This window comes from Canis lupus, chromosome 8, assembly GCF_048164855.1.
Source record: "Canis lupus baileyi chromosome 8, mCanLup2.hap1, whole genome shotgun sequence".
Taxonomy (NCBI): domain Eukaryota; kingdom Metazoa; phylum Chordata; class Mammalia; order Carnivora; family Canidae; genus Canis; species Canis lupus.
Window position 1 is genome coordinate 40314799 of NC_132845.1, and position 7676 is coordinate 40322474.

General features: G+C 54.4%; 1 long non-coding RNA gene across 1 annotated transcript; it reads left to right on the plus strand.

Moving 5' to 3' along the window:
* Nucleotides 1–2075: 2075 nt before the first annotated feature.
* On the plus strand, nt 2076–6982 carry LOC140637617 (uncharacterized). Its single transcript, XR_012034686.1, has 4 exons — nt 2076–2182; nt 3332–3538; nt 5056–5759; nt 6551–6982. It is a non-coding gene; the product is annotated as an uncharacterized lncRNA (long non-coding RNA).
* The last annotated feature ends 694 nt before the right edge of the window (nt 6983–7676 follow it).

Genomic DNA, 7676 nt, shown 5'->3' on the forward strand with positions numbered 1-7676 from the left:
CCCCTGTTCTGCTCTGTGCGAGGATCGGCCACAGTCTTTGCTCTCTCAGACCCCTGGTTGTGGGGTCTGTCGTGGAAACATCTGAGTTGGGTTTTGGGGAGAACACAGCTTCTGGAGGCTGCGTGTCTCTGCCAGCCCATTCCTTACTGGCATGAGAGACTCCATACAACGTAAGTGGAGACCTACTCTTGTTCAACAGATCTGGGTTTTTTTTCTGCAGAGACCCTGAAGGTCAGGCTCAGCATGCTGTCTACTGGCTTCCTGCCACTTCTACAGGTGAGAGCAACTGGAGCCCGAGACCCAGTCAAGACAGAGGCTGTGGATAGGACAGGTGGCCTGGGAATGTCAGGTTCCTAGCACCGGGCTTCCCAGTTTGGCCTCCACCTCAGGACCTCAGTGTCTGCGGTCTGCTGCCTGCTGGGCCAGTGTCACCATCTTGGCTGCCGCCTACAAGTGGGTTCCTGCCATGTGGAAAATGGAAAGCCGAGTTTCCGAGGTGGGCAGCCCTGCTCTCTGCGCGCAGGCTGCATGCCAGCGATGTCTTTACACAAAGAGTGACCTTGCACAGACCAAAGCTGAGAAGCAGCCATGCACTGAGGAGCGTGAGTCACTTAATCCTCTGCATCTGGGTCAAAAAAAATAGAGGGGTCGGAAGAAAGACTAGCAACAAACACAGTCGTGTGTCACTTGCATAATTTTAGAAAATGAAGTGTTTTAATAGTCATGAGAAAAACTCCATGACCAAAGAAACCATCGTCAGTCAAGGATTAAAATGTAACTGAACATCAGCAGCGTTAAGGAGACTCCTACCGTGTGGCGAGGCCTGCAGCGGGTTGACTGAAGATGCTGGGTGGGGCCGAGCTCTGTTCGGCCACCACTGGGACCCCAGCAGGGCCCGTGGAGCCAGCAAAAGCCCAGGAGATGGAACATTGTGGGGAGTCCAGCTGCGAGCAAACTCGTGCAGCAAGATTCTCCTGATTCAACCCCAGGTGCCGTGCGTAATCCTTGCTGCGTAACACGCCATCAGGCATCTGTGGCCAACGTATGCTGTGAGCGATGTTGTTGCCAGGTCACCAAGCATTTCCATGGTCAACCATGGGGATGGATCGGGTTAGAGATCAGGAATTTGTGAGGTGGCCCCTCGTAAGTTCCTGTGACTATGAGCCAGTGAGACTCAGGCCTCTGCCTCCCAACCCCACGCAGGTGACCCCTGAGCCTCATGCTGACAGGCAGGCCTGCCCCCCATGGGTGAGACGGGCTCAAGGTGGATACCGAGATCCACGTCATACTTGGATCAGGGTGACACAGCCCTCTTCCCTTGTAGTGAGGGAGCCCCCTGCCCCTGGTTGGCCTCAGAGTGGTGAGGGCTGCAGGGACATCTCGATGAGTCTCCCCCACTCACCCCTTCAGGAGTGAAGACCTGGCTTCCCAGCTGCTGGGAATGCTCCGGGGATTGCCCTGACTGAGGAGGCCAGCCTTCCTGGATGCCTGCCTCCAAGACCCCGACTCTCCCAGGCCTGCACAGGAGCACCCCAACAAGCCTCCTGCACACTCACCTTGTCTCCGAGTCTGCTTCCTAGCAGCCCAGACTTGACAACAGCACGTGAGTGACTTTCCGGTAACTGCCTGGCAAATGACCGCAAGCCGGGCGGCTTAAAACAACAGAAATTTATTCTCTCAATCTGGAGTCCAGAAGGCTGAAATAGGAACTGCAGGGCCCTGCTCCCTCCAGAGGTTCAAGGGGAGGATCCTTCCTCACCTCCTCTAGCTCCCGGTGGCTCCTGGCGTCCCTTGGTCTGTGGCCAGGTCACCCCAATCCCGGCCTCGGTCCTCACATCTTCACGTGGCCCCTCCCTGCATGTCTCATCTCCCCTACCCTCTCTTACAAGGACCCTTGTCATTGGATTTAGGGCCCATTTGGATAATCCAGAAGGACCTCATCTTGAGATTCTTATTTTAATGATGTCTGCGGAGAACCTCACTCCAAATCCAGTCACATTCTTAGATTCCAAGTGGACGTATATTTGGGAGGCCACAATCGAACCCACTGCATCAGTATGGCTTCCATTTCCATGGCAACAGCAGGAGAAACCGTGAGCTCCCAAGAGGGCAAGGGTCTCTGATGCATGTGTTCCAGCCTCCAGGGGAGACATTTCCCACCTGTCACACCCCTCCAGCACAGGTGAGCCAGGGGAGGTCACTAGTGGTCAGAGGAAAGGGAGCAGACGGGACAATTTGGACATCTTTTGAAACTTCTCCTTTAGAAGAAAGGAAGAATAATCATTTTTTAGTGGAGCTGTTAGAATGAAAGCTCAAAAGGCTTTGGTGGGGTCCAAGCCAGTCTGAGCGATGTTGCCCGCTAATGTGACCCTGAGATTTCCAGCTGGGAGACACCAGGTTCCACTGGTAAATCCAATCACTTTTCCTGGGGAATGTGCTGCTTAAGGACATTGTTAGCCATGTCCCTTGGATGTTTTCTGGTCAATCTGTGCTGTGATTTCCTAGACTGGGGTCTCATTTGGGCAAGTCCTCATTTGGATTCTGGCCCTTCTGCTCTTGTCCAGGGAGCCCAAGGTGCTTTGGAGGGAAACATGGATCTGGGATGGGAGGTGATGCCAGAGGCCTCCAGACCTCGTTCCTTCTGGGGAAGCCAGGGATGTGTCCCAGGACCACAGTCATGGGAGGGCAGCACCCGAGGAGGGCAAACCCCTTCAGAGGGAACAGAGGATGGTTGTTGAGAGTGAAGTGTGAGCTGTGTGCAGGGTGGGGGGTGCTCTGCTAATAGGTGGCTCCCAGAAAACCCAGTTTCTGAAGATGTAAGGATGGGAGGTGCTCCCCATGACACTGTGGGTTCAGGGGCTTGGAGAAACCATGTGAGGAGTCTTGAGTTCAGCCCGGAACTTGCAGCTCCAGGCCTGTTAGGTGAGGCCATGCTTGCCATCCCCTCCCGGGGTGTCATGGGGCCCAGTGAGATGACAGAGATGGAGTCAGGGCAAGCTGGGTTTTGGATGCAGGCAGGGCTGGGTGGCTCCTCTGCAGGCTTTGCCACCCACTAGCAGGGTGACTTTGGGCACATGGGGTGCCCAGAGCCCTGTTTCTACTGCTGGAATGTGGGAAGCATCACAGGAACATCACCGAATGGCAGTCATGGGAGCAATTAGCTCAGTGCTGGGCCCTCACTGAGGGCTCCGCTCACGAATTCTTCCCCTCCCTGAGGGCCACTGGCTACACAGGAGAACTCCATGGGAGTCTTCATGTCCTGGGTGGCTGCAGGGTGCCCAGGTCGAGCCAGGAACTCACGAGGGATGCCTTGATCATCATCTCACTGCAGGTTCACGGTTTTCCTCACTCTGAGGCACATGGAGTGTAACAACTTGCCTAAGGCTACCGCCTGCTCAGGCCACCGAGTCCTGTCTACCCCGGATTCTAAGGATCGTGATCGTGCTTGGTGCACAAGACTCATGACACACAGAAGCCCTTAACATGCCGTACACGTGGTTGTGTGTGTTCATGCACAGATGCATAGCCCATCTTTGAGGTAAGTAGAAAATGCTTAGCAGCAGAGAGCCGAGGAGCAGGGGATGTGCTGGCTGGCGCAGGGATCAGAGAGCAAAGCTCCATCACTAGTTCTCGCGCAGAGGAATTAGATGCTCTCTAGGGGTTTGACTTCCCCGTAGGAGGTGGAGCCTGGACAAGGATCCAGGACTTCTGCGCCTCTGGGCACACTCTTCTGCTACCTGGTGGCCTCTTCTTCCCTTTAAGTCCTTCTGGTCCTCATGCCACTTCTCTCTACCACCTCCATGTGTCCTGGCACATGTGCAGCCAGAAACTAGGGGTGCCTTTGTCTCTCCTCTACCTCTCCTAGTACTCTAGATTAGCCCACAGCTCAACCATGGCGTACACAGTCTTCCACGGGCAACAGTAAACTTTATGTGCTCAGACAGTGAGATGCTCCTTGGAGGGCACACACCATCCCAGGGCACAGGTGGGCCGCTCCCTGTCCTGAGCCATGGGGGCTCTTGTCATGCTCCTGCGCCAGCCCTTGGCCCTGAGACCTGCTTAGGAGTCTGATCAGCAGCCTGCAGACCGGGAAGCCAGTTGAAGGAGAGTCAGCAGTGAGGGGCTCACACAATCCTTCAACTGGCCGCAGCACAGATGGAGGGAAGGCTGCTGGCGTGACCCCACATAGATGAAATGGGGCCGCCCCTCTGAATGGTGACAGTGAACTCAGACAACTGGTGCCCACAGAGCACTTACTATGAGACCAGCACTCACCATGAGGCAAGCATCTTCCACATGCTATCTTGTTTAATCCTCTCAACAGTTGTGGGAAGTAAGTGCTACTCTTATCGCCCAAAGCTCAGAAACATATTCCAGGCCAGGCCCAGCTGACCTGGAAGTCAGGGCATTTGTTCCCAGACTGTGCGCTGCAGCGAGAGCGTGGATCTGCCCCTAATTGCATAGCTGGGAGTGATCGAACAAGTTCTATCACATACCATCACCGCAGTCCCCTTGGCTCTTGGAAGCCTCCATAAACACCTCCTGGTGATGGGCTGGAGGGCAAGGCCAGGAGGTCCCTGGTCCCCTCTTTCTAGCCCCACTCTGTTCAGCACCCTGAGATCCAGCCGGAGGGTTGCCCAACCCCCCAAGCCTTGCACCAGCCCTGACCCAGCAGCACACTGCCACACTGTCTGCAGCCCCGGGGGAGGAGGGGACCCTGGGCACACATCCCCTCACCCCTGCTGTACTGTCTTGGTTCCCCAGTAGGGAAACCCTAGACTTGGGCATAGGATGGGCCCACGGTTGGACTCATTTCCAGAAGCATAGGTTTGAGCCAAGGGGTCTAGCCCCACCAGAAGCTGGCTGCAGAAGCCAAGGAACTTCTAGAAGGTAACTCACCTGAGGAACCAGGGAGCCAGGCCCAGCGATCTGATCCTGTGACAGGCAGCTCTGTAGGCCGGAGGATCCTGTGAGGTAGCAGAGAGCAGGGGGAGGGGGAGGGATATGTGTGCTGTAAATACAAAAAAAATGATGCCAGTAGACCCTATAAAACAGGATATAGGCACTGACCTGGCAGGAGAGCAGCCACCATGGCCAGAGAGAGCAGACAGGCCTGAGGAGCCACTGTGACCAACCCGTCTGAGCGTCCTCACTGACACACGTCTTCTCGGGGGCTGTGGTGAGGCCTGTGGACTCTACAAGCAGTGTGGCAGCTGGCTGAGCTGGGAGCTCCTACCCCAGCAGCCTGGCACAGGACAAAAGATGCAGGCACTGGAGACCTGGCTTCTAACCCTACTCCTGCCACTTCCTCGTAGTGTGCCTTGGGGCGATCAATTAAAGACTCGCAACCTGCGATGGGTAATTTCAAAATATGTCCACAAATTCTCTGATGTTCTTTGCTTCAGGAGGTGGAGCCCAGTTCCCCACCATTTGAGTGTGGACCAGGCTTAGTGACTTGCTTGTAACTAATAGAAAAAGACAGAAGTGACAGTGTGCAGCTTCAGAGACCTAGTCATAAAAGGCACTGTGGCTTCCTGCCTGGCCCCTCTCTTGCCCTTGGACCACCCGCTCTGGAGAAGCTAGCTGCCACATCACGAAGAAAGGCCTGCCTGTGAAGAACTGAAGCTTCCATCCAACAAACATATGAGGGCGCCATATTGGAATGGATCCTCCAGCTGCCCACAACCCCAACCTCATGGGAAACCTTGAAGGGGAACCTCCTGATTACACCGCCCCTGAATTCTTGACCCAGGGAAATGGTGAGAAATGTCTGCTGTTTTAAGCCAGTACATGTGTGTGTGTGTGTGGGGGGGTAATTTGTTACATGGCAATAGATAACAGATACATACTCTCATCCTGAGGCACTTATCAAGATTTGCTGAGATAACACGAGAAAGGGCCAGAGGTGCTAAACACACTCACTCTGATAGATCCTTCCCTCTCTGGGGTTTCAGTGCTCCCCTCCTAGGGGCAAAGGCTTGGATTCTGGGTTCTACCCACTCAGGGGCCAGCCCTCCAGCCAGGTTCCTGGCATCCTTTTCCCCCGGTGTGCCTCCTGGCCTGGCCCAGAGACCCTGTTACATGGGGGGAGGCCCATTCTCTCTTTTATACAAAGGATCAAAGAAATCCACTGGCAACCAGTTTAATCCAAATCCTATGGCAACACCATGTATCAAGCTCTCTTCCCAGGCTCACCTTCTACATAGCACAATGGGGATGTTCAAACTGTAAATCAGTTCACGCCACTTCTTGCGTAAAAACCCTCCAGTGGCTTCCCTTTGCCCGCAGTAAAAATCCCAACTCAAACCTTGGCCACAAGACTCATGATACACCCTGCCCCCACTGGATGCTGTTCATCACGCTCCAAGCTCCCTCTTCCTTAATGCCCCTCAACCACACAAAGCTTCTGCACTATGCATCTCCCATGCGGAGCATTCTCCCTCCAGACATTGCCAAGGCTGCCTCCTCCCTATCAGTGTCACTTCTGTGGAGCCCAGACACCCCAGGTCCTCACCCCTACATCGTCTTATTTTATCCTTTTTATCACCAGCTAAAATGGCTCATTGACTTGTTATTTGCCTGAAGCTCACTCTCTCAAGGGCACCTCTGGAGTCCAGGGGCTAGAATGCTATGCAGCACCCAAGAGACATTTGATGAACATTTGTGGACAATGTGGCTTTTTGAACATCAATCAAAGTCCCTTTTGAAAGCTTTGGGGGCAGCTTTCTTTACAGAGAGCCACTCTGGAAAACCCTGCCATAAAGGGAATAAATGACCTTCAGGCTTTCTAATAGTGTATTATACCTGCATCATGATCATTTTAATCCAGGAAGGGTCTTGTTAGGGATTTTAAAACAAACACTGGTGTTCTAGGAGAGACAAATCACAGAGTCTACCCAGGCAGCTACCCCTCTGTGGAAAGCAGGGGTCTGAGGACCACGTGGCCCTATGATGTAAACCTCTTCCCCCTCCACCAGAAGGGCTGGGATGAACAAGGGGAACATGAAGAAGGCAGAATGTTCTCAGGCCTTAGAGGTTGGATGAGGGAAGAGAGAAAGGAGGAAGTGGGACACAGCAGGGGGCTGAGTGGGACGGGGGCTCAGCCAGAAGAAACGTCTACTGGGCCATTGTCCAGCGCCCAGGGCCAGTGGGGGAGGTGGCCGTGGCTTGCAGGGCCAACCACATAGGGCTCTGCTTTGCTGTTCCTGCTTCCAAGACCTGGGGAGCCGCATAGATTCAGAGAGAACCTCAGTGCTAACTGGCCCCCCTGCTTCTCTTGGCGCCTGAATACCACCCCCTACAAATAAGATGACATCAGTCTTCTGCTTGAGATACCCACTCTGTTCTCAAGACAGACCCAACTCCACACTAAAGTTCCACTCAGATCTCCCCACTCACCTCCTCCAAAACCCCTGTTCACCAATTCACTCTGGTCCCAACCTTCTCTGTTTCATGAGCTGCATGACTGTACCACCATGCTGCCTCCTGAAAGAGACCAACCCGGCCTTCCTGGCCAGTCCAGTCCCACCCCCTTCACTGTCCTGTGGGGGCACAGCACTGCCACACTTTCACCTCTGATGAGTGCACTTGGTTACTGCCCTTAGTTACAACAGTCCCTTGAGAGCAGGGACTTGCCTGACCTACTCACCGCTACACCCAGAGGGCAGAGCCTGGGG